Source organism: Ornithorhynchus anatinus, chromosome 7, assembly GCF_004115215.2.
Source record: "Ornithorhynchus anatinus isolate Pmale09 chromosome 7, mOrnAna1.pri.v4, whole genome shotgun sequence".
In the NCBI taxonomy this organism is placed as follows: domain Eukaryota; kingdom Metazoa; phylum Chordata; class Mammalia; order Monotremata; family Ornithorhynchidae; genus Ornithorhynchus; species Ornithorhynchus anatinus.
In genome coordinates, this window is record NC_041734.1 from 19,898,597 (window position 1) to 19,925,321 (window position 26,725).

General features: G+C 45.4%; 1 long non-coding RNA gene and 1 other non-coding gene across 2 annotated transcripts; one reads left to right on the top strand and one right to left on the bottom strand.

Moving 5' to 3' along the window:
• Positions 1 to 22,080: 22,080 nt before the first annotated feature.
• Positions 22,081 to 22,218, top strand: LOC114813601. The gene has a single exon (XR_003761318.1). It is a non-coding gene; the product is annotated as a small nucleolar RNA SNORA7 (small nucleolar RNA).
• A 1,480-nt stretch (positions 22,219 to 23,698) lies between these two features.
• LOC114813151 lies at positions 23,699 to 26,683 on the bottom strand. The gene is made up of 3 exons (XR_003760784.2): positions 26,643 to 26,683; positions 23,963 to 24,101; positions 23,699 to 23,767 (listed from the first exon to the last, which is right to left on the bottom strand). It is a non-coding gene; the product is annotated as an uncharacterized LOC114813151 (long non-coding RNA).
• Between the last annotated feature and the right edge of the window lie 42 nt (positions 26,684 to 26,725).

Consider the following 26,725-nt stretch of genomic DNA (forward strand, 5'->3'; position numbering starts at 1 on the left):
TTCACACCATATGTAGTTCTCTTCCTAGAAGGACATGGGAGAATCTCCTCTCACCTTTCTGTCTTCTCAGGATACCCTATAATGCCCTTTTGTTTATAAAGGAGTGACTCTTTAGTTTATAGCTATTTCTGCATCATGTCAGATAGAATTTGTCAGTTCCAAGATTGCTGAATACTCTAATTGATCGTTGTTCCCATAGAAAGGGTAAAAAAAAAAAAACACCCCAGCGATTGAAGATTAAAGGTGCTAGAAGAGAACTTATTAACAAGAATAAGTAGGGGGAAGAAATCTCCATTTCAGTAAATGAACTTGTTTCTAAAAGTCGAGAAGGAGATATGTTACTTTAGACTGTAACTCATTATGGGCAGGAAACACGTCTGCTAATTCAGTTGTATCACATGTCTGTCCTAAGCACTTAGTACAGTGCTCTACATATAGTAAGTTCTAAACAAATGTCACTGATTAATAGGACCTTCATTGTTTTCAGTAATAATAGTAGTTGCCAAGTACTGTACTAAGTGCTGGGGTAGATACAAGGTAAGTCCCACATGGGAAGGAAGGAGAACAGGTATTGACTCCCCATATTGCAGATGAGGGAACAGAGAAGTTCAGTGACTTGCCCGAGGTCACACAGAAGAGATGTGATGGATACAGGATTAGAACCCAGGTCCTTCCAACTCCCAGGTTCATAATCTTTCCATTAAAATATGCTTCAACTGCACGGAGCTCTAAAAAAATGATCCTGTTGAGTGTCTAGGAGAATTCTTTTCCCAAAGTACCCTGTCAGCAGCCATCACTCAGAGTGGCAGCGTATTAATTGCCACCGTGTCTAACTGAAATGAATTTCCTTGAAGTCATTCATTAATTCCATAACTCTGATATTAATTGTGTGGGAAATTTTATAGGAGTCGCTCCATTATCTGGTTATCGCTTCTCCTGCTTAGCTGGTGAATCAATCAATCATTGGTTTTTCCTGCATTCTTAGTATGTGCAGAGCACTCTAATAAGCGCTTGGGAGAGTACAATTCAACAGAATTAGCCGAAATGTTTCCTGCCCATAATGAGCTTACAGTCTAGAGAGGGAGATGGATTTGGTATGAATAAATAATTTAAAATATAGGATTTAAAGATGTGCTTTAAGTACTGTGGGGTTGTAAGTGGGGAAAATATCAAGTGCCTAAAGGTCACAGATCCTAGTGGCAAAGCTCTTATCATTCCAGGTTCTTTTGGAAGGGAGAGGAGTTTTGTTTAATTTTCGTACGGTTTTGAACTGGGTGGAATATCAATAACTTTAATGGAACCAGAGACGCGGCCCCATCAGAGGCCTGCTGCTTCTCAAATAAATGACTTGGGCTCCTCCTCACCATTTATCTGCCAGGGGGAGACTTATCAGGGCAGCAGCTCAGATTCCATTAATGTTATCTCTTAATTAGCTATGCGATTAACCTGTGTTACCACGGCACGATAATGAGTCTTAGACAGAACCGGAGAACTTCACCTGCCTTTGAATTCCCCCATCGGAAGCCAGAGCGCTCGGCAAACTGTTTCCAGGAAAGGCTTGAAAAGCTCGTTAGGGTTCTGCTCTCGTTTCCTTGGATGCGGCCTGGCCGCAATGTTCAGCTGAGGGCTTTGAGCACATGGGAGGGCGGGAGTTAGCCGGGTTCCCAGGGGCTGGCTGGAACCATGAAGGTCCAAGGGCCGCGATACGTGTGAGTTGGACACAAGGATCATCAGCCCAGAGGGACAGAGAAAATGAACCAGCTTCTTCCAGAAGATGTCCTGAAGCCGAGCTATGAATCCATCTTAACCCAGCCTCTTGACTCGCTAATACCTTTCCCAGTTCTGGCATCCTGGCCTTCTGGAAAGAGAGAACAGCTTCCCTCGTAATGTCCCCTCTGAGTCTTAGCTCGCCAGAAGGAGTTGGGAGACCTAGTTAAGCGAGGCTAAAACATCGCCAGCTTCTCGGCAAGTGCCCTAACTGACTGACAGTGGTCTGGGTTCTGGCTTGGTGAGAAAGGGGGAGGGTTTGATCGGAGTGAATAGCTTCGATTATTCATTCATTCAGGCATATTTGAGTGCTTACTGTGTGAAGAGCACTGCTCTAAGGGCTTGGGAGAGTGCAATGTAACAGTTAACAGACACATTTCATGCCCCAAATGAGCTTAGAGTCTAGCAGGGACTAGATGATAGAACATGGGCCTGGGATTCAGGAGGATGTGGGTTCTAATCCCATCTCTGCCACTTGTCTGCTGTGTGACTCTGGGCAAGTCACTTCACTTCTCTGGGCTTCAGTTCCCACATCTGTAAAATGGGGATTAAGACTTGAGCCCCATGTGGTACATGGACTCTGTCCAATCTTATTAGTTTGTATCTACCCCAGTGCTTAGAACACCTAGAACAGTGCTTGGCACATAGTAAGCACTTAAAAAAAATACCATAAAAATTACCATATTGTTAGCACAGTTTCTGGAGGCTCTTGGGTGTCAGTTGCTCTCTATTGAAAATAATCGATCCCTCAAAGGGAACTAAATAAATATCACTGATTAATTGATACCAGTAAGTACTAAGCAAATACCAGTAAGTGCTAGATAAATAACACTGATGAATTGATTGATTTCCTACTACAACCCAGCCCACGCACTTCACTCCTTTGGTGCCAACTTACACTGTGTACTTTGATCTCTTCTCTCTCAACACCAACCAACCACTTGGCCATGTCCTCCCTCTGACCAGGGACTCCCTGGTCAATATGACAGACCACCCCCCCCCCCTTCAAAGCCTTATTAAAATCACATATCTTCCAAGAGCATCTTCTCCAAATAAGCCTTCTCATTTCCCCCACTCGCTTTCCATCCTGCATTACCTATACACTTAATATTCTCTCCAGTCTCTCAGCACTTATGTGCATGTCTGTAATGCATTTATTTTTATTAACATTTGTTCTCCCCCTCTAGACTGTAAGCTCCTCTTGGCCAGGGACTGTGTCTACCAACTCTGTTACACAGTGTTCTCCCAAGTTCTACCAAGCCCCTTAGTAAGCACTCAATAAATTCCATTGACTGACTGACTCCCTTGCTCTCCCTGTCTAATAACTCCCAAGTCTCTATCTAGACCTCTTTGAAAGTTAGGGAACAATGAAAGGCGTGACATCATTCAATCGAGCGTATTTATTGAGCACTCACCAAAGCAGACACTGGCCTAAGCACCTGGGAGAGGACAATAGAATACAGTTGGTAGAGTTAGAATAGATCTAATCCCTGCCTTCAAGGAACTCACTAGATATGTTCCACTCTTCCATTTAGCAATAAGATGAGAGTGGATCTTCTCACAAAACCACTGTGGTTCAGATAAGCTCCAGGGAGACCTTAATAAATCCACAGCCAACTGAGGAATGAGAATTTCTCTCCACTAGGCTAGGGTAGCCCCAAGTTCAGGGGGCCCCATGATGACTGGGGTGGTTCATTCATTCATTTACTTGGACATCAGCAGTTACCAAGTGCCTACTGTTTGCAGAGAGTACTGTACTAGGTGCTTGGTAGGGTAGAATAAAAACAAGGAACATGGTCGCTGCCTTTGAGGAACTACTGCTCTAATGAGGGAGAGGCTGATGCAAATTGTATTCTTAGAGTGGAAGCAGGAGGAAAAACTTAGAAAGTTATGTTATCAACTAAAATAGGGGGAAAAACATGAAATCAATCACTGTATTGAGTGCTTACTAAGTGCAGAACAATGCACTAAGCACTTGGGAGAGCACAGCACAACAATGTAACAGACATATTCCCTACCCATAATAAGTTTACAGTCTAGAGGGAGATTTTAGTCTAATAAATCTGTAGACTTACTATCTTTATCATTCCCTCGGCCCCACAGCACTTATGTCCATATCCACAATTTATTTCTTTACATTATTATGTCTCCCCCTCTAGATCGTAAGTTCCTTGTGGGCAGGAAATGTGCCTACCAGCTCTGTGGTATTGTACTCTCCCAAGGGCTTAGTATATTGCTCTGCGTACAGAAAGTGCTCAATAAATATGATTGATGTGATGACCAGATCTGTGGAGTGTAAACTAGTCAAGAAAGACCACCTGGAGGAGGTGAAATTTTTGGGAGGGATTGGAAGTTAAGGAAGGACATGATAGGCAGATATGAAGGGGAAAGGGCTAAGAGAAGGAGGCAGGGTGTGAGCAGGATTATTTTCAATCTTTTCAGTGCCATTCACCGTACTAAGTTCTTAATAGATACAAGATAATAAGCTCGAACATAGTCCGTGTCCCACATGGGACTCACAGTCTTAATCCTCATTTTACAGATAAGGTAACTGAGATGCAGAGAGGTTCAGTGGCTTGCCCAAGGTAACACAGCAGACATATGGCAGAGCCAGAATTAAATCCCAGGTCCTCTGACTCCCAAGGCCATGCTCTACCCACTAGGCCATGCTGCTTCAAAAATCTCCAGATTTCTGATTTGTATAAGAAGGGCATGAGGAAGACTGCACAGCACTGTACTCGTCCGCTCAACTGTATATATTTTCATTACCCTATTTATTTTGTTAATGAATTGTACATCGCCTCGATTCTATTTAGTTGCCATTGTTTTTACGAGATGTTCTTCCCCTTGACGCTGTTTATTGCCATTGTTCTTGTCTGTCCGTCTCCCCCGATTAGACAGTAAGCCCGTCAAACGGCAGGGACTGTCTCTATCTGTTGCCGACTTGTTCATCCCAAGCGCTTAGTACAGTGCTCTGCACATAGTAAGCGCTCAATAAATACTATTGAATGAAGACTGATTCAGCAAGGGGGATAACTCATCTCCAGGGCCTGAAGTTTGCCCTTGGAAATACAACACTGATGGAGCTGAGGGATAAGCATAGTTCATTAATTTATTCATTCAATTGCATTTACTGAGCTCTTACTGTGTGCAAAGCACTGTGCTAAGTGCTTGGGAGAGTACACTATAGCAATAAATAGATACAATCCCTGCCCACAGTGAGCTTACAGTCTAGAGAGGGGGATAGACATTAATGGAAAGAAAAAGGAAAAAGAAAGGAAGAAAAAATTAAAGATATGTACATAAGTGCTATAGGGCTGAGTTGGGACTGAATAAAGGGAGCAAGTCAAGGTGACACAGAAGGGAGTGGGAGAAGAGGAAAGGTCTTAGTCAAGGAAGGCCACTTGGGGGAGATTTACCTTCAATAAGACTTTGAATGGGGAGAGTGTAATTGTCGGATATAAGGAGGGAGGTGTTCCACGCTAAAGGCAGGACATAGGGTAGAGGTCGGTGGTGAGATAGAGACTGAGGTAAAGTGAGGAGGTTAGCATTAGACGAGCAGAGTATGTGGGCTGGGTAGTAATAGGAGAATCTTTACTTCCATCTTCTTCACTGTTCTAACTGGTTCCTAAATCCTCTTTCTGTTCTGAGTCTCAGACCATCAAGTGGCCCGTCAGCCCCCTCACCAGCTCACACTGTCTGAGGAGAATCTCCCAGTATTTGGTGGCTCACTAATCTCCACCCCGTCATTGCGGATTGGAGGAAACAGTCAATCAAATTTGAGTGCTTTGTGCACAGTGCTGTACTAAGCGCTTGGAAGAGTCCACTGCAACAGAGTTGGTAGGCACATTCCCTGCTTGGGCCAGATAAAGCTCACTAATTCCTCCCAGGGAATTCCCCTCTCCTCATGCATCCACCATCAGAAGCAAACACAGCACAGACTTTGTGGCCTTTACGAAGTTGCAAAGAGAGCAGAGGTGGATTTCACTTTGAAATAAAAGAAAAGGGGTATTAGCCAATAGCTCAACTTGCTTATGCTCAAATATTTACCTTTTGAGCCTGGCCACCCTCTCCAAATGGTTCGGATAATCGCAGGAAATTGCAGATGGAAAAGATACAGGGTTGGAGGACTCTCCACTCTGCTGTTTTGTCCTGCAGAGCTTTTGATGTCCTTGGGGACATGGCTTCTGCAAAATCAATCTATCTATCCATCAATCAATAGTAATTATTGAGTGCAAGTGCTTACTGCATGCACTTTTGGGGAGCATACAGTGTAACAGAGTTGGAAGACGTGTTCCCTGCCTACAAGAGAGCGTATGGTCTAGATGGAGAGACAGACATTAATATAAATAAATTAATCACAGATATGTACATCAATGCTGTGGGGCTGAGAGTGACATGAATAAAGGCTACAAATCCCAATTAAAGGGTGACGCAAAGTTATGGTATTTGTTAAGCACGTGCTATGTGCAAATCACTGTTCTAAGAGCTAAGGTAGGTTCAAGAGAAGCAGCGTGACCTAGTGGGTAGAGCAGATGCATGGAAGTGAGAAGGATCTGGATTCTAATCCTGGCTCTGCCACATGTCTATCATGTGGTCTTGGGGAAGTCACTTCACTTCTCTGTGCCTCAGTTACCTCATCTGGAAAATGGGGATTAAGACTCTGAGCCCAACATGGGACAGGGACTGTGTCCAACTTGATTACCTTGTATCTATAAGTGCCTGGCACATAGTACTTAACAAATATTATAAAAATTTTTTAAATCAAAGTGGACACAGTCTCTGTCCCACAGGGTCTCACAGTCTTGTCGGAATTTTGGGCCTAATTCACTCCTTTATTCCATCATATTTATTGAGTGCTTAATATATGCAGAGCACTGTACTGAGTGTGTGGGAGAGTAAAATATAGCAATAAACAGACACATTCCCTGCCCACAACAAGCTTATAGTCTAAAACAAACAATGAGTCTGTGTGTAATCTGGACTCCAGGCCAAGGGTGGGGAGAGATTTTAAGGCCCCGGAGGTTGTCTTCTCTGTCCCCTCAGGACAAGTAATATGGGATGGCAGAGCAAAGATGACCAGACTCAAGACACAGAGATCACAGTCCTTTGAGTCAGCCCCAGCCCCTGGGTCAGGCCACAGCCAGTACACCCTGAAACTGTTCTCATTCCACCCCACACTGTTAGCGCAGGCTGGCAAGAAGGCCTCCAAAATCCTGAGGCGGTGGGAATCTTGCCTGGCTCCCGTTCTTGCATTAGCTCTTCCCCTCCCGCTTATGGCCCCCACTCCTCCTCCTCGCTGTTGGATCTCTATAGAGGAAGCCAAGCATCTGTCTGTGCAAAAACTACCTGACTTCTTTCCAACTGCAGATTCCCATCGAAACTGAACCCAAGGAACTGAAAGGGGAGGCAGAGGGGAGCAAATATTATATCAGGCCGCTGCCTTCTTCTCCTTTTTTCGTGGTCTCTTTAGGCTCCGTTAGCACGGTTCTGAACACTCTTCTAGAAGGGAAGGTTATTAAAAGCCAACACCCCATCTCATCTGTGATAGTGTGTGGTCCTCAGCAGAGAAAGAGTTAGAGTTACTGCATTATATGCTTGGGAGGCTATATTGAAATTAGTAGACATGATCCCTGCTTTAGGTAATAATAAATAATTGTGGTATTTGTTAAGCATTTACTATGCACCGTGCCCTATAGGAAATGCGGTACAATCAGATCATCCCACATGGGGCTTGTGGGAGAGGGAAAATAGGTTTTGGATCCTCCATTTTACATATTAAGAAGCTGAGGCCCAGAGGAGCTAAGTGACTTTTCTAAAGTTACACAGAAGTCGTTTTCATGAGGCCACGCTTGCCCACACCTCCAGGGAAAGGCCCAAAGGCAAAGACCAAGCTGTGTGAGGCTAGGGGTCCCTGCCTTTCTCCTCTTTCTCCACCACAGAAACCCGTGCAAAGAGCAGGGGCAAGATCCATCATTCCTTCTGCTTCAGGGCAAGTTCTGTTCTCTCAGAATCCCCAGCCTGGTCCACATGAGGCTCTATCCTGCCTCTCCCACTTCAGCCTCTTCCAGCCTCTGCACCTTCACCCCCAAAGTCTAAACTTCTGCCTCTCTCTCCTTGGCAGCCTGCTCTGCTGTTTCCATGCCAGTGGAGAGAGGGAACCTGGGTTCATCTGTCCCTCAAGATCATGCACACCAGGGAACCTCAGGCTGGGAGAGCTAATTTCAGACTACTTGACTGCCTTATCTAGCATGCATCAGAGGTGGGAGAAGCCATGATTCTGGACATGTGCAGTAGCCGTGTTACGTCTGGTATGGGTGCCATCTTGAGGTAGCTGCTTACCTCGCTTACCAACTGAAGCTGGCTCTGCAGAGTTTCTCCCTGGCAGTGAGGAGAGGAAGGCAATGGAACGGTATCACCGCCCCAGAAATCCAGTGGCAGGGAACACAGACCTACATGGCTACAGTCACCCTCTGCCTGCCCCACAGAAGCGGTATAATTCAGAGCAATTTGATGATAATTGTGGTATTTGTGAAGCACTTGCTGTGTGCCAGGCGTTGTACTAAACACTTAGGAGGATACAAGTAAATCAGGTTGGACACAATCCCTGTCCCACATCGGCCTCATAGTCTTAATCCCCATTTCACTGATTAGGGTAATGGAGGAACAGAGAAGTGAAGAGACTTTCCCAAAGTCACAGAGCAGACAGGGGGTTTAGAACCCACTACCTTCTAACTTCCAGGTCCCTGCTCTAACCACTACGCCATGCTGCTTCTCGTGACAGCCACCGTACATTAATCATTTTGTCTTTTAACCACATCTCTAAGTGTCCGATTTCTCCTTAGAGATCCAATGCTAATCCTAGTCCAATCATCTAAAATCATAACACAATCATCCAAGAAATTGTGAAAAGTCATGGATCGTGTTCCTGAAGAGCACCGAAACAACTTGTAGAACAAAACTTAAAATCACTTATTAAAGCCCCAGATTCCAATGTTTATGCCACCAATACATTCCTCTCACTCTTCCCTCCAATCTAGAGGATCCTGGGGAAACAAAGGTGATGGTGCAATTGGGAAAGTCCTTGGGCTGAGTATGGTGGGTTGACTCAGTGCTGATGTGTATTGTTGAGACTGTGTCTTTGGGTTCTCAATCATTCATTCGAATTAGCACTTATTTGAATTCATTCGAATTATTCGAATTTGAATTCATTCGAATTAGTGCTATTAGTAAATAGCACTTACTGTGTGCAAAGCACTGTACAGTTTCCCCTGTTAGATTGGAGGTGGCTCCTTTGGCATCTCTCATCTGCCTCTCCCTGATTTCCTTTTCCTCTTCAAACAGAAAACTGGAACTTTCCTTTTGCCCTTTATCTCCTCAGGCTGGAGCTAGGAGTCATGGGGGAATCCACAGACTGACTTTTCAAACTGGTATCAGGCCACCAGAATTCAATCTGGTCTTATGCCCACCCCAACCCCAAGCCTCCTGAATATTTTGTTACACTAGACTGGAAGCTCATTGTGGGCAGGGAATGCCATTGTTTATTGTTATACTCTCCCAAGAGCTAAGTACAGTGCTCTGCACACAATAAGCATGCAATAAATATCATGGATTGATTGAGATTCATAACAGTACAGGCCAGACATTGGTCTCAATGGGGCCACTTTCTGCTTCCACCCGCAACCCTGACAGAGCCTCCTGAGATTGGCTTCAGATTGGACAGTACATTGTGAAACCTCAGCTGGAAGCCTTAACACGGCTGTGGGGCTGCAGAGCATTCTGGCATATGGAGGCCTGTGCAAAAAGACAGCAGCCAGTGTTCAAAGGGACCATTCCCTTGCTCCCATCTAACCTCTCTCACCCAACCAATCAATTGCATTTGAGTGCTTACCTCATGCAGAGCGCCACTAAACGAGAGATAAAACCCCTTTAGCTTAATGCTTCTCCTTTCCTAGCAATACTCCTCCTCTTCAGTGGCATGGAAGCAGAAGAGATGAAAGGATCCACCCAGTAAGAAAAGCTGTCCCCTCTACACACCACCTCTGATCCTCTGAGCTAGTGGGGCCCAGCAGAGTATAGTTTGTCAATAAGGCAGGGCTTCTGGCTTGAGTGCCAGAAGCAACGTGACTTAGTGGGAAGCAGCATGACTTAGTGGACAGAGCACAAGCCTGGAGTCTGAAGGACCTGGCTTCTAATCCTGGCTCCGCCATGAGTCTGCTGTGTGACCTTGGGCCAATCACTTAACTTCTCTGGGCTCAGTTACTTCATCTATAAAATGGGGAAAAGAGTGTGATCCCCATGTAGGACGGGGACTGTGTCCAACCTGATTAACTTGTATTTACCCTAGAGCATAGAACAGAGTTTGGCACATAGTGTTTAACAAGTACCATATTTTTTTTTCCTGTAGAAGCTGTGTGACTTGGTGGCTAAAGCACTGGCCGGGGAGTCAGAAGGGCCTTGGTTCTAATCCTGGCTTTGCCCCATGTCTGCTGTGTGACCTTGGGCTAATCACTTAACTTCTCTTAGCCTCAGTTACCTCATCTGGAAAATGGGGATTAAGACTGTGAGCCCCATGTGGGACAGGGACTTTGTCCAACCTGACTAACTCATATCTACCCAAGGGCTTAGAACAGTGCTTAGTAAGGGCTTAATAAGTACTATAATTATTATTAGTGGGGGTGAACTAGTTAGGTAGGTTCTCAGACACTCTCCCTGCCTACATAGGACTCACCCCCATAAGACTTGGAAGGAGCTGAGTGGTAGATCTGCCTAGGGCAGGGTCATGCCAAAAGAGGGATTTTGTGCCAGAACGAGTTTCATCTAAAGATAAACTGCTGCGTTTTCAATTTCATATTCATTCATTTTGTCACATTTATTGAGCACTTACTGGGTGCCAAGCACTGTACTAAGCACTTGGGAGAGTACTATATAACAATAAGCAGACACATTCCCTACCCACAATAAGCTTGCAGTCCAGGGACGAGCTTACCTCACCAAGAAACTACGGGCAGTTTTGTGCGATGGATTGGGCTGCCCCAGTGTTAGTCAACCAATTCTAGGAGGTTATAATAATCCAGCATTCGACGTCTGCAGCAAAGCAAATCAGGAATCAAGCTTTGGTTCATAAACTTCCTAGAGGAAGATGATCACAGAGTCTAGAATCCTTCCTCCATCAGACAGACCCTCTGTCCTCCGGAACGGTGAAGGTTAGATGTTCCCTCCATCTGCCTCCTCGGGAAGACGAACGTCAATTCTAAAGTCTCCCGGGAGACCTAGTCAAACAATCTCGAAGGGTCTCTTTACTTACCTTGAGCCAGCAGTCACAAACAGCCTTCCTTGATGACTCTGGGGCTTCTGATTAAACAGGACTTGTATCTGAATAGGTTATTCTATCCCGTCCGCAAACGACTCCCCTTGTTGAGTCTTGAGCTTCGCTGGGATCTGACGGGCATACGCCTATCCCTTCCCGAGCCAGGGATGTGATCTTAGAGGATGAGATCCAGGTGGGACAGGGACTGTGTCCAGCCTGATTATTTTGTTTCTACCCCAACCCTTAGTACAGTGCTTGGCACACAATTTAAGTGCTTAACAAATGCCTGTTAGGATTATTACCTCATTTGTCGCTTTCAAAGCGAATCATCCTATCAGGAATCTGCACTGCTTTACCCATGACATTTTGAGAACAGGAGTTATTCCACCCTGCAGGATCACGGAAGTGTCTTGTTTCTGATAACAGAACAATCTTCCAAGGATGCAGAGATTCTGAAAATGTAGTCAGACTCCTGGGAATTCTGTCCCATCCCAAACATAGCTCCAATCCCTAAAGGAAGTTTTAGAACAAAGTGCCTGACATTAAACCTCAAATGCTCAAATCCATCCAGCTACCATTCTCTCCCCTGTCACTTCCTAAACCCCATTTCATTTCTTTCTCATTCTCATTATAATGGTATTTGTCTATAATTGTATTTCTTAAGTGCTTACTATATGCCAAGCACTGTACTAAGAAGTAGATACTCAAGTTGGACACAGTCCCTGTCCCACAGGGGGCTCACAATCTAGATAGGAGGGAGCAAGTTTTAATCCACATTTTACAGATGAAGAAACAGACACACAGAGAATTTAAGTGACTTGCCTGAGGTCAAACAGGTATGTGGCAGAGCCAGGATTAGAATCCAGATGATAATAATAATAATAAAGTTGGTATTTGTTAAATGCTTACTATGTGCCAAGCACTGTTCTAAGCGCTGGAGTAGATACAAGGTAATCATACCACGTTGTCCCACGTAGGGTTCACAGTCTTCATCCCCATTTGATAGATGAGATAAAGGCACAAAAAAGTTAAGTGATTTGCTCAAGGTCACATAGCTGACAAGTGGCAGAGCTGGGATTAGAGCATACGACCCCTGACTCCCAAACCCATGTTCTTTCCCCTAAGCCATGCTGCGTCTCTGACTCTCATGCTGTTTCCACCATGCTGCTGCTGCTTACCTGTGTGGAGCAGAGATAACTTGCATTTTCCTGTCTAATCAGTACCAAGGATTCTGTAAACGAGGTTTGCTGATGGAAATATTTTAAATGCTATTTGTTAAGCACTTATTATTATGTTGGTATTTGTTAAGCGCTTGCTATGTGCAGAGCACTGTTCTAAGCGCTAGGGTAGATACAGGGTAATCAGGTCATCCCACGTGAGGCTCACAGTCTTCATCCCCATTTTACAGATGAGGGAACTGAAGCACAGAGAAGTGAAGTGACTTGCCCACAGTCACACAGCTGACAAGTGGCAGCGCTGGAATTCGAACCCATGACTTCTGACTCCTATGCCCAGGCTCTTAGCCACTGAGCCACGTTATTATGTGCCAAGCACTGTAATAAGCACTGGATAGAAACAAGATAATCAGGTGGAACACAGCCCTATCCCACTTGAGGCTCACGGTCTAAGTCAGAGGGGGAGAAGTCATCAAATCCCCATTTTCCAGTTGAGAAAATGGAAGGATAGAAAAGTGAGACGGTACACTCATTGTGGGCAGGGAACGTATCTATTAAATTGTTGTGTTGTACTCTCCCAAGCACTTAGTACAGTGTTTACGGATTGATAAGTGAGTTGCCCAAAATCACCCAGCCTACAAGTGGCAGAGTCGGGATTAGAACCCAAGTCCTCTGACACCCAGGCCCAGGTTCTTTCCACTAGGCTGCACTGCTTCCATCCTCCACCGTGGCCACTCAAACTCTCTCCTTGAGGGGTTTGGATAAACTCACATGCAAGGGTTCTCTAGTGGATTAGTAGAGGGAAAACCAGAGATGCAGAGGTCATTCATTCTTTGTCATATTTACTGAGCACTTACTGTGGGCAGAGCACTGTACTAATCACTTGGAAGAGTACAATACAACAATAAACAGACACATTCCCTGCCCCAAACAAGCTAATGGGCCAAAGGACCATTGATCTAACTCTGGGCATGTGGCCTGATGTTTTGACTACCACTTGGATGTTGTCACTAAGGAATGGTCCATCGAGGCTGCCAATCAGTCAACTTATGGTATTTAGTGAGACCTTACTTTGTGCAGAGCACTTTACTATGCACTTGGGAGAGTGCAATACAATAGAGATCGTAGACATGTTCCCAGCTCAAAAGGAGCTGATCATCTAAAGGAGAAGAGAGACAGAGAGGATCTTAAGGTTGTCCTCTCTCCAGCCCCGTAGCCTTTCATGACCTTCCTTTGAGGAACCTTTGAGAAGCAGTGTTGCCTAGTGGATAGAGCTCAGAGGGAGTTGGGTTCTAATCCCAGCTCAGCCACTTGTCTGCTGTGTGACCTTGGGTAAGTCACCTCACTTCTCTGTGCCTCAGATACCTCATCTGTAAAATGAGGAAGAAAACTGTGAGACCCATATGGGACAGGGACTGTGTCCAGCCTATTTCGTGTCTACCCCAGTGTTTAGTACAGTGCCTGGCACCTAGTAAGTGCTTAATAAATACCATTTAAAAGAAAAGAAATCTTTCTTCATTCCCTCCTGTTCTTCTGGCACAGAGGGGACATAATCAAGAGCAGAAGTATTGTTCTTCGTTTGTCTCTGCATCAGGCAGGAGGCAGGAATTCTTTTTCCTTCTGTGTTTGATGTGTGATACTCGATATATTAGGTATTAATGAGGCTGACAGCTTTACGTTGTTTATACGAGTAACATGACTCTGATCAGATCCCAGCCGAGGGGCCTGGAATCTGCATTTTCCTCTTTTGCGTCTGCCAAGTTGTGGCTGAGTGCACAATGTATGCTGATTGTCTGTTGTGCACTGCTTTTATTGAAGATTTCTTTTAATGAAAACCAGTGTCCAGAGACAACTCTTCCACTGGATCATTGGCGCCTGGGAATGGATATTTGCTCCGAGTAGTATTTTCCTTTGGGTTTACCCTCATCCTTCTGTTCCCCCTCCTGGTCCACACGAACTAACTAAAGTCATCAGACTTTCTTGTGACCCCATTTCCCCTGAGGGCTCTTAAAGAACGAGGTCAGGATGACTGAGCGAAGCAGGAAATGGGATAGAGAGAGAGAGAGGAGGAGAAGCAAAGACAGCAGAGATGCCCCTGGGCTCTTCAAGGACTCAGCACCCAATCACTATGCTCTGCCCTGCCTATAGATAATAATAATTGTGATGGGATTTGTTAAGTGCTTACTGTGTGCCAGGCACTGTACTAAGCACTGGGATGGATACAAGCAAATTGGGTTAGAACCAGTCCCTGTCCCATGTGGAGCTCATAGCTTCAATCCCCATTTTACAGATGAGGCACAGAGAAGTGAAGTGACTTGTCCAAGGTCACACACAGATGGAAGGAAAGCGCACCCAGGAGGACTTGGCAGGACTGAAAAAGTCACATGCCCTGCAGAATCTTAAAATCCTGCCTGGAAGGGTGAGGTGAATGGGAACAGAGGACAGAAGAAGCAACATTTCCTAGTGGTTAGAGCATGGGTCTGGAATCAGAAGGACCTGAGTTCTAATCCCACTCTGCCACATGTCTACTGAGAGACCTTGGGCAAGTCACTTCACTTTTCTGTCCCTCAGTTACCTCTGAAACTTACTCCATAGCAGGCCATGCCAGGTCCTGCAGGAGGCTCTCTCCATCCACATCCTGGCCCCCTTGAGAGTGAGTGAGGATCCAGACCCCAGCCTAGGATTCTAATGCCAACAAGGTGCCCAAGGCACCAGTTTGGACGTGGGCTGGGAGCTGAACTGAAACCATCAATTCATTCCACACAAGCTGCGGAATGGCCAACAGATGGTAAGTCATTAGACTTTTCCTCATTACTGACCTGGCCTGGTTTGGGATTCATGACCTCTAGGTAAAGGGTTTTGTGTTGCCATGAGAATGCCCTCAGTTCTCTGGACTCTCAGCTAGCAGTTTAGGAGCTTAACTCTTCATGGGTTGTTGGAACCGGGAAAGACACTGACTCCCCATTCCCTACTCCAGCAGTTCCCAGAGGATCAGGAGACGGAGACCACGTTTTCAGGGAAACCATCTTCCCTTTTTTCCCCTGGATGGTCGCCATCAACCATCATCCTGCTTATCTGGCTTCATTTCCTGATATCCATTTGCTTAAAACCTGGAGGGTTCTCTGCCTGAGAACAGCGATGATTTTCCCACAAGGAACAGATTTCTGCATCTTTTGGTTACAAATGTTATTTGGTTACAAATGTTAATGATCATGGTATTTGTTAACCACTGGGGTAGGGACTATATCAGCAAATCAGATACAACCCCTGTCCTCCGTGGGGCTCAAAGTCTGATGAAAAAGGAGAATGGGGAGTCCATTTTCCAGATGAGGAAAGTGAGGTCCAGTCCAGCTGTGATTCATCCAAGGTCACAGAGCAAGCAAGTAGCAGAGCTGGGATTAGAGCATGAGCCCCAGGTCTCTTGACTGCCAGGCCCTTGGTCTTTCCACTAGGCCACACCGTTTCCCCCTCAGCACCCTTGGTTCATACCCCCTTGTGAGGGGGTTGGAAATGGGCCTGGGAATATCGTCTGGAAAGGCATGCTTGGTTCAGGAAAAAACTGCAGCACCCACAGAGGAATAGAGTATGGAATGGTTAAGATACGGTAGATCCTAGACCTGGTTTGGACAATAAGTAAGTAGCCTGCTGTGTGCACCTTGGCAAGTCACTTGATAAGAATAATTGCAGTATTTATTGAACGCTACATGACAGGGACTGTACTAAGCACTGTACCAGCTAATCAGGCTGGACACAGTCCCTGTCCCACGTGGGGCTCATAGTCTTAACCCCCATTTTACAGGTAAGGGAACTGAAGCACAGAGAAATGAAGTGACCTGCTCAAGGTTACCCAACAGACGAGTGGAAGAGCCGGGAATAGAACAAAGATCCTTCTGACTCCCAGGCCTGGGCTCAATCCGGTAGACCACGCTGCTTCTCTTGATGGCACTAGGCCTTGGGTTCTCCATCTATAAAAAAGACCCTCTCTCCTTCCCTCACATTTCAGGATGTGCTTATTGTCAATTTTAGTTCCCTTCCCTCTCCCCAGCCCAGCTTCCACCATCCTGGGTTTTCAGAGCCCAAGGTTAGGCCAGGCGAGAGCTGAGTCACATGGTTGAAACTCGCAGAGACTAAATTCCTGATGTGGCTGACCTAGGGGACCGGGCTTGGTGTTTTCCACTCTCCTGAGGTTTTCCCCAAGTCCTGAATCCTACCGTAGGGGACTCCTCTCTTTCCACTGACTCCCTTTCTGATCATTAGCCAATCAATCAATAATATTAATTGAGCACTTAGTGTGTGCAGAGCACTATACTAAGTGCTTGGGAGAGTACCACCAGAGTGGGTAGATAAGATCTCTCCCCTCAAGGAGCGTACAATTTATCCGGGAGAGGCAGGCATTAAAATCACTAACTGAGAAGGGAAATGGCAGAGTATATGGATATCAATCAATGAGCACTTATTGTATGCAGAGCACTGTACTGTGTTTGGGAGAGTGCAGTACAACAGAGTTGAAAGACCCATTCCCTGTCCACAGTAAGTTTACAGTCTAGAAGATATGCACACAAATACACCGGAATGAAGACCAAAGTGCTCAAGAGTTACAGACTCAAGTGCTCACTCCTCCTCATCTTGGTGTTCAGTCTCCAGCCTCCAGATCTGCAAATCTACCCCTCTGGGTGTCTGCCTTTTTCCCTTCCCATTTGGGTCACATCTCTTCCAAGAAGCCTTCCCTGGTAAAGCCCTTTTTCCCCAGCTCCCTCTCTCTTCCTCATCTTGGATCTGTGTGATCTTTGGACATTTGTCATCCACTCCACCCTCAGCTGCCCAGTACATATGCACATATTGAAAAATTCTGTTATGAATTATCTGTATTAATGTCTGTCTCCCCCTCTAGACTGTGAGCTCATTTTGGGCATGGAACATGTCTACCAAGTCTGTTGCACTGTACTTTCCCAAGTGTTGTGCACACTGTAAGCATTCAATTGATCAATCAGAGGTATTTATTGAGTTCTTACCGAGTACAGCGGACTGTACTAAGTGCTTGGAGAAAACAGTGCAACACAACTGATAAGCACATCTCTTGTCCCCTCTGAGCTTGTGGTCTAGAGCTTACAACCTGTTACCCAAGCCTCTTTGAAAACCCCAGCCTTGACTCCATTCATTCATTCAATTATTTACTGAGGGCTTACCATGTGCAGATCACTGTGTTAAGTGCTTGGAAAGGACAATTCAGCAATAGAGGCAATCCCTACACATAACGGGCTCACCGTCTAGAAGGGGGAGGCAGACATCAGAACAAGTAAACAGGCATCAATGACATCAATATAAATAGAATTATAGATATGTGCACATTAATAAAATAGAATTATAAATATGTACATATAGTCACACAAGTGCTGTGGGGTGGGGATGGGGTAGAGCAGAGGGATTGAGTGGGGGCGATGTGGAGGGGAAAAGGAGCAAAGGAAAAGGGGGGCTTAGTCCAGAAAGGCCATCTGAAGGAGGTGAGCTTTCAGGAAGGCTTTGAAGGAAGTGTGCTAATTTGGCAGATTTGAGGAGGGAGGGTATTCCAGGCCAGAGGTAGGATGAGTGCCAGGGGTCGATGGCGGGACAGGTGAGAACAAGGCATAGTGAGAAGGTTAGCACCAGAGGAGTGGAGTCTGTGGGCTGGGCTGTGGAAGGAGAGGAGGAAGGTGAGGTAGGAGGGGGCAAGGTGATGGAGAGCTTTGAAGCCAACAGGGAGGTGTTTTTGCTTGATATGGAGGTTGATAGGCAACCATTGGAGATTTTTGAGGGGTGCCATGCCCAGAATGTTAGTATAGAAAGATAATCCTTTATTTAAAGAAGCAGCATGGCTCAGTGGAAAGAGCCCGGGCTTGGGAGTCAGAGGTCATGGGTTTGAATTCCAGCTCTGCCACTTGTCAGCTGTGTGGAGAAGCAGCGTGGCTCAGTGGAAAGAGCACGGGCTTTGGAGTCAGGGCTCATGAGTTCGAATCCCAGCTCTGCCACTTGTCGGCTGTGTGACTGTGGGCAAGTCACTTAACTTCTCCGTGCCTCAGTTCCCTCGTCTGTAAAATGGGGATTAAGACTGTGAGCCCCATGTGGGACAACCTGATTCCCCTATGTCTACCCCAGCGCTTAGAACAGTGCTCGGCACATAGTAAGCGCTTAACAAATACCAACATTATTATTATTATTATTATTGACTGTGGGCAAGTCACTTAACTTCTCTGTGCCTCAGTTCCCTCATCTGTAAAATGGGGATTTAAACTGTGAGCCCCACGTGGGACAACCTGATCACCCTATATCTACCCCAGCGCTTAGAACAGTGCTCTGCACATAATAAGCGCTTAACAAATGCCAACATTATTATTATTATTATTAATCTGGGCAGTGGAGTGAAGTATAGACTGAAGCGGTGAGAGACAAGAGGTTGGGAGATCAGAAAGGAGGCTGATGCAGTAATCCAGGTGGGATAGGATGAGTGATTGTATTAACGTGGTAGCGGTTTCGATGGAGAGGAAAGGGCTGACCTTGGCAATGTTATGAAGGTGAGACAGGCAGGTTTGGGTGACTGATTGGAAATGTGGGGTGAAATAGAGGTGGATTGCCAAGATGTTTGCCAATTTTCTGACGTTAATGCTGACATGGACTGAGTGCTTACTAGTACAAGATGCTGTCCTAAGATCTGGAGTAATCATGTGATCTAATTAGGACCCAGTCCCCAGCCTACAAGTGAAAGACAACATACGTAACATGAAATCATAAGCACACAAAGAAAACACATTCACACAAACAATGCTGGGAGCAATGATTCATTCATTCAATCATATGTATTGAGCATTTAGTGTGTGCAAAGCACTGTACTAAATGCTTGGGAGAGTACAACCCCTTGTCAGCTGTTTGACTCTGGGCAAGTCACTTCACTTCTCTGTGCCTCAGTTCCCTCATCTGTAAAATGGGGATGAAAACTGTGAGCCTCACGTGGGACAACCTCATTCCCCTGTATCTACCCCAGCGCTTAGAACAGTGCTCTGCACGTAGTAAGCGCTTAACAAATACCAACATTATTATTATTACAACCAATATAACAATGAAAAGGCACATTCCCTGTCCACCACAAGTTTACAGTCTAGAGAGGGAGAAATTACATTTATTCATTAATCTAATCATTACATGGTATGAATAAATTCATCTTTAATAAATTAAATTAATAAATGAGCAATGATTCATTCATTAAATCGCATCTATTGAGCACTTAGTGTGTGCAGACCAATGTACTAAGCGCTTAGGAGAGTACAATACCACCATAAACAGACACATTCCCTGCCCACAACGAGCTTTCAGTCTAGAGTCTCAGTGAAGCAGTGAAACATTCCACTGTTCCGACCTCCGTGGTACCAACTTTGTCTTTCTTCAGTCGATGATTTTGAACCATTGCTCGGCGCACTCAATAAGCAAGAGAAGATCATTGCATTTGAGCTTTCCAGTCCCATGAGGCAAGGCGCTTTTCTCCACATTTCAGCATCTCTGCCAATGCATTAAAATCCCCCGGGACAATCAGCCTGTCTGAAGTTGATTCTGTAGCAGTGTCTGGCCAAATTGTTGTAGAATCCCTTTTTTTCTCCTTTTGTTTAGGTTCAATTCTAGGGTAGATAATAATGAGGGTATTTAATTTAGCTCTTCTTTTGATGATATGATAAATGTGCTAGCATCACGACAGCACATGAGGTGCCATTAGAAGCGTCTGCATTGTAGAGGAATTGGACTAACCTGAAATCAGCATGCAGTGGAGCACTCAAGTAATCAATCAATGGCATCTATTGAACACTTACTGTATTTAGCACTGTACTGAGTTCCTTGGGAGAGTAAAATACAACAGAGTTGGTAGACATATTCCCTGTCCACAGGAGCTTATGGATTAGAGAAAAGAGACATTTGGAACTCTGAACATTTTTGTCATTTATTCCTCCTTTTATAAAGAACTTTTCTAAAACCATATCACTCTCTCCCTCCAAACTGTACAGCTCCTTGGATAATCCCCCCATTCCGTGAAAGCAGCGTGGCCTAGTGGATAGAGCACGGGCCTGAGAATCAAAATACCTAGGTCCTAATCCCATCCCTGCTAAATGTCTGCTGGGTCAACTTGGGCAAGTCACTTCACTTCTTTGTGCCTCAGTTACCTATCTGGAAAATGGGGATTAAAGTCGTGAGTCCCCCGAAGCTGTGAGCCTCAGGTGGGATACGGATGGTGTCCAACCTGATTGGCTTGTATCTACCCCAGTGCTTAGAACAGTGCTTGACACGTAGTAAGCGGTCAGTGGATCTATCAGTCAATCAGTGGTACTTATTAAGCGCTTGCTTACAATGTGCTGAGCACTGTACTAAGCTCTTGGGTGAGGACAATACAACAGAACCAGTGGTACACATCCACTAGTGAATCTGCTCCTACCCACAATGAGTTTACAGTCTTGAGGGGAGACACAAACGTTAATATAAATAAATACTTTATAACAAATACCATAAATCAGCAGCAGCAGCACATCATTCAATCGTATTTATTGAGCGCTTACTGTGTGCAGAGCACTGTATTAAGCACTTGGGAGAGTACAGTATAAAAGACACATTCCCTGCCCACATGAGCTTACAGTCTAGAGGAGGAGACAGACATTGATATAAATAAATATATTCAGCAACATCTTTATCATCATCACTCTCCCCATCTTCACCGGGATAAACTGAGCATTTTCATGAGTCCTGCTCCTTGAACTGCATTAGTTGCTCAGGTAATGTACAGAGAAAGTCAAAAATTCAATCCTTGCCCATGAGTGAAAGTCCAAATTGCCTGTCTTAGAGTGCCTTGTTATTCCTTCACTCATTTATTGAGCGCTTACTCTGTGCAGAACACTGTACTAAGCTCTTGTAAAGTACAATTTGGCAACAGAGACAATCCCTACCCAACAATGGGCTCACAGCCTAAACAAGGCGGTATAACAGTCTGTTATACCATCTTGCTTCCTGTTGGACTGGTCCATGATAGTCTTCGGAATTCCTACCAAATCTCTTGTATTCTCCCTACTGCTTACTACAGCGCTTTTCATACAGTAAGTACTCAGCAAATGCTAGTTATCGATTAATGAGAGTTTTCCATTTTTTTAATGGTATTTGTGAACACTATGTGCCAGGCACTTTACTAAGCCCTGGGGTAGATTCAAGCTAATCAGGTTGAACTTAGTCCATGTCCCACATGGGGCTTACCGTCTTCCCATTTTATGGATGAGGTCACTGAGGGACAGAGAACTAAAGTGAATTGCCCAAGGTCACTTATCAGACAAGTGGCAGAGCCGGGATTAGAGCCCAGGTCCTTCTGACTTCCAGGCCCATGCTCTATCCTTAGGCCACACAACTTTTCAATTTAGCGATGTTCTTATTTGCTGTGTCTGAAGCTGCTCTTCCGGGTCATTAATTTAGTCTTTAGTCCTGTTCATGATGGGGAATAAGGTGGGAAGCTAAGCACGTTGTCTGCCTTTGCTCTTCTAGGTAGTCAAAATGGCCCTTTTACCAGTGCCAATTGTTCCCTGAAGAAATTCCCATGTTTCATCAGGAAATGGTGCCCTCCCTTTGATCCATGTTCCCACAAATACCAGCTCAATCTACTGTGTCTCATGAAATAATAGCCTACCACAATCAATCAATCAGTGGTATTTATTGAGCGCTTTCTGTGTGCAAGTATTCTTGTGAGAGTCCAATACAACAGAGTAGATAATGAACTCACTGTCTAGAGGGAGAGATAGACATTAATATAAATAAATTATGGATATGTACAGATGCCCCCTCTCAGAATGACACCTGGAGAGTTTCCAGTACTCTACTGATCTCTGCTACGGGAGGGAGAGTGAAGCAGAAGCATACCCATTCCATTCCTAGCATGGGCAGTGGCTAGCGAGTGGAAGGCAATCTGCTACAAGTCAAAACCTGTGCTGGGTAGCAGAGGCACGGGAGAGAGTCGAGGGTGGAGACTCCAGTTTACTGTGCAGAAGAAGGCAGTGGAAAAATCAATTCTGTATTTTGATCAAGAAAACTCGATCCACTACCAGAATAATTGCAGATGGAGGTGGGGCATTCTGGGAGAGATGTGTCCTTGGTGTCGCTATGGGTGGGAGACAACCTAGCATAAGACAAGACAGTGTGCTGAGGGGCTGAGGGTGGGCTGAATATCAATTGCCCAAAGGGTACAGATCCAAATGCATAGATGAGCAGAAAGGAGAGAGGGATGGGGAAAATAGATACCTCCCAGTGTTGAATATGGAAGAGTTTCCCAATACTGTGATCCAGCTCATCGTAGGAGGTATTTATTGAGCACTAATTATGTGCAGAGCACTGTACTAAGCATTTGGGAGAGTACAGCACAACAGAGTTGGTAGATATGTTCCCTGCCCACAAGATTACAGTCTAGAGGGGAGACAGACATTAATATAAAGAAATAATTTAAGGGTATGTACAATAAAGGTATGCCGTGGGGCTGAGGACAGGATGACTATCAAATGACCAAAGGGTAGAAATTCAAATGTACAGGGGACACAGAAGGGAGATGGAGACCAAAAATGGAGATGGACTCTTCCAATGTGTAGTATGAAAGAATTTCCCCAAACTATAATCTGGATCCTTCAAGGCAGCCTTCTTGCATGGCGTAGTGGATAGAGCACCGGCCTGGGAGTCACAAGGTCATGGATTCTAATCCCGGGCCCTCCACTTCTCTGCTGTGGGGCCTTGGGTAAATCACTTCACTTCTCTGGGCCTCACTTCCCTCATCTGTAAAACGGAGACGAAGACTGTGAGCCCCACATGGGACAGGGATTGTGTCCAACCCGATTGCCTTGTATCCACCCCAGTGTTAGAACAGTGCCCAGCACGTAGTAAGCTCTGAACAAATACCACAATTATTAGTATCACCATTAGGCATTCTCTCTTTGACATCAGGAGTGACCCAGGCACCAGTCTCCTGGGATCAAGCTGGAAGAACGGGATGAATTTTCCCCTTGGGAATTTCATCAGAGCAAGGTATCAAGATGCACGGTGTAGTTAATGACACTGCTTTTCCATCGGCATGCCTTATCTCACGCCTCCGATGGTGATAGTAATACTTTTTAGCTCGTGCTTCTTTTAGAAAGATCCGTATTCAGTTCTCATCCGTGATGAGCCATCCGCAACAACAGCAATTACAAATGTTGTGATGCAATATGCACTGATTAAATAAGAAATGCAGCCGCCGGACCCCTGAAGGAAGTGGGAAGAGTTCCATCAAAAGAAAAAGATGAATGAACAGAGTTACACTGACATCTGCTGGACTGTTCATTAGTGTCTGGGAGGGGAAGGGGATCAACCGAAATTGTTGTGGTGAGAAAAATGCCCAGGAATCTCCCACTTCCGATCAATCTTTAAAAGAAAATGAGCTTTTCTAGGATGCATTTATTCAACGGTTGCAATCTGTATTGTTGCATTGGGGAAAAACATCTTCCTGTAGAAGAGAGGTGAAAGGGTATTAAATTCTTCAACTGCCCAAGACAGGGACAAAAAAGACAATTTATATCATCTATTCGCCCACGCCTAGACCCACTGTGTGCAACGGAGGCAAACAGAGAATGCATGTTCCCAGAGACAGCAACTGAGAATGCAAACTCATAGAGACACACACACACACAGACATACACACCCGTATGCAGACAGGCTGACCCACACGGGCATACACCTGCTCACTCTACTTTTGATCCACGTGGAAGTGTTTGCGCGGGATGAGCCGGGCATGGTAAAATCTGAAGAAAGTCTTCAGCCTCTCTTTGGTCCCAGGGTGCCTGCCATACAAGAACAAGGCTCAAATCACTGTAGTATCTGTTACAAAGAGGTTTAGATTTCTCTCTGACCTCCCTTCCTCCTCTCTCGCCCCGCTCCAGTCTATTCTTCACTCCGCTGCCCGACTCATCTTCCTGCAGAAACGATCTGGGCATGTCACTCCCCTTCTTAAACAACTCCAGTGGTTGCCTATCGACCTCCGCTCCAAACAAAAACTCCTCACTCTAGGCTTCAAGGCTCTCCATCACCTTGCCCCTTCCTACCTCTCCTCCCTTCTCTCTCTCTACCACCCACCCCGCACACTCCGCTCCTCTGCCGCCCACCTCCTCACCGTCCCTCGGTCTCGCCTATCCCGCCATCCACCCCTGGGCCACGTCCTCCCGCGGTCCTGGAACGCCCTCCCTCCTCACCTCCGCCAAACTGATTCTCTTCCCCTCTTCAAAACCCTACTTAAAACTCACCTCCTCCAAGAGGCCTTCCCAGACTGAGCTCCTCTTCTCCCTCTACTCCCTCTGCCACCCCCCCTTTACCTCTCCGCAGCTAAACCCTCTTTTTCCCCTTTTCCCTCTGCTCCTCCACCTCTCCCTTCCCATCCCCACAGCACTGTACTTGTCCGCTCAACTGTATATATTTTCGTTACCCTATTTATTTTGTTAATGAATTGTACATCGCCTTGATTCTATTTAGTTGCCATTGTTTTTACGAGATGTTCTTCCCCTTGACGCTGTTTAGTGCCATTGTTCTTGTCTGTCCGTCTCCCCCAATTAGACTGTAAGCCCGTCAAACGGCAGGGACTGTCTCTATCTGTTGCCGACTTGTTCATCCCAAGCGCTTAGTACAGTGCTCTGCACATAGTAAGCGCTCAATAAATACTATTGAATGAATGAATGAATGAACCATACTAAGTGCTCAGGAGAGTACAGTAGAACAGAATTGGTAGAAATGTTCCCTGCCCACAATGAGCTTAGAGGTGGAGACAGGCATTAACATAAATAAATTGTGGATATGTACATAAGTGCTCTGAGGCTGAGGGTGGGCTGAATAAACAGTGCAAATATAAGTGCTAGGACGATGCAGAAGGGAGAAGAGGAAATGAGAGCCTAGTCAGGGAAGGTCACTTGGAGGAGATGTGCCTTCAATAAGGCTTTGAAGGTGGGGAGAGTAATTGTCTGTTGGAGATGAAGAAGAAGGGCATTCCAGGCTAGAGGCAATAAATAAATGCCAGGTTCCCAATAATGTAAAGCCCCGCCAACTGCTTCTTTGTTTGCTTGCTTGCCATGGTATTTAAGTGTTTACCATGTGCTTGACACTGTACTAAGTCCTGGAATAGATACAGTATAATTGGGTTGGACAAAGTGCCTATCCCACATACTACAGTCTTAATTCTATTTTACAACTGAGGTAACTGAGGCATAAAGAAGTTAAGTGACTTGCCCAAAGTTAACCCAGAAGGCACGTGGCAAAACCAGGATTAGAACCCAGGCACCTAAATCCCAGGCCCGTGCTCTTTCCACTAGGTCAAGCTGCTTCTCAGTTATGTTGTTCTTCCGAACCCAGTGAAAATCCTTTCACTGCATTGGACAGGGAATGTGTCTGTTATGCTGCACTCTCACAACCACTTAGTACAGTGCTCTGCACACAGGTGCTCAATAAATACCATTAACTATTTGATTGCCTTGGTTTTTCCTCAGCAATAGATGCTGATGCTGCCAGTGCTCATAGACGTGTTCTAGAACATGTCCTTTCATTAGGCACGTTGGATAGAATGCTGTTGTGTTAAGGAACATTCTTCCCACATTATCACCATCATCAGTATTTATTCAGCGCTTACTATGTGCAGAGCTGCAGCTCAAATCATGGTTTCTACTTCTACCCTGACTGAGATAACACACTGATGTGTCTACAACCCTGGGAGGGCTTTGCACACAGTAAGCGCTAAGCGCTTGGGAGAGTATAATCAGAGTTGGCAGACACTTTCCCTGCCCACAGGGAAAGTCTACAGTCTAGAGGGGGCAAACATTGTTATGAATAAGTAATTAATATACAATTTACAGGTATATATAAGTACTGTGGTGTTGTGGGAGCCTGGTGTTGGGGGAGTGCGTGGAATATTCAATGCCCAAAAGACAGAGATCCACATGCATAGACGATGTAGAAGGGAGAGGGAGCTGAGGAAAAGAGACCTTAACTTGGGAAGGCTTCATGGAGGAGATGTGTCCTTAATAAGGCTTTGAAGGTTGGGGAGAGTGGTGGTTTGGCATATATGGATGGGGAGGGAGTTCCAGGCAGGGGGAGGATGTGGAAAAGGGGTCTGTGGTGAAATAGATGAGATGGGGGGCCCAGTGAGTATCTGTCTGGATCCAGAGGACTACAGTGGAGGAGGAGACATGAGCTTTCTGTAGCTTGGACTTCTTCAGCATGCAGGAGATCTGGGAGTACTGAGAAATGGATCGAGTTTCAAACAGTTCAAATGCAAGTGAAATTATGGTAAAAGAAGCCTACGGCATCAATCAATCAATCAACAGTATATATTGAGCACTTACTGTGTAACAAAGCCCTGTATCCTGGCATTGGGCTTCCAGAGAATAGGGGGTGGGAGCCTTCTAGAATGAAGGGGGTAGCATTT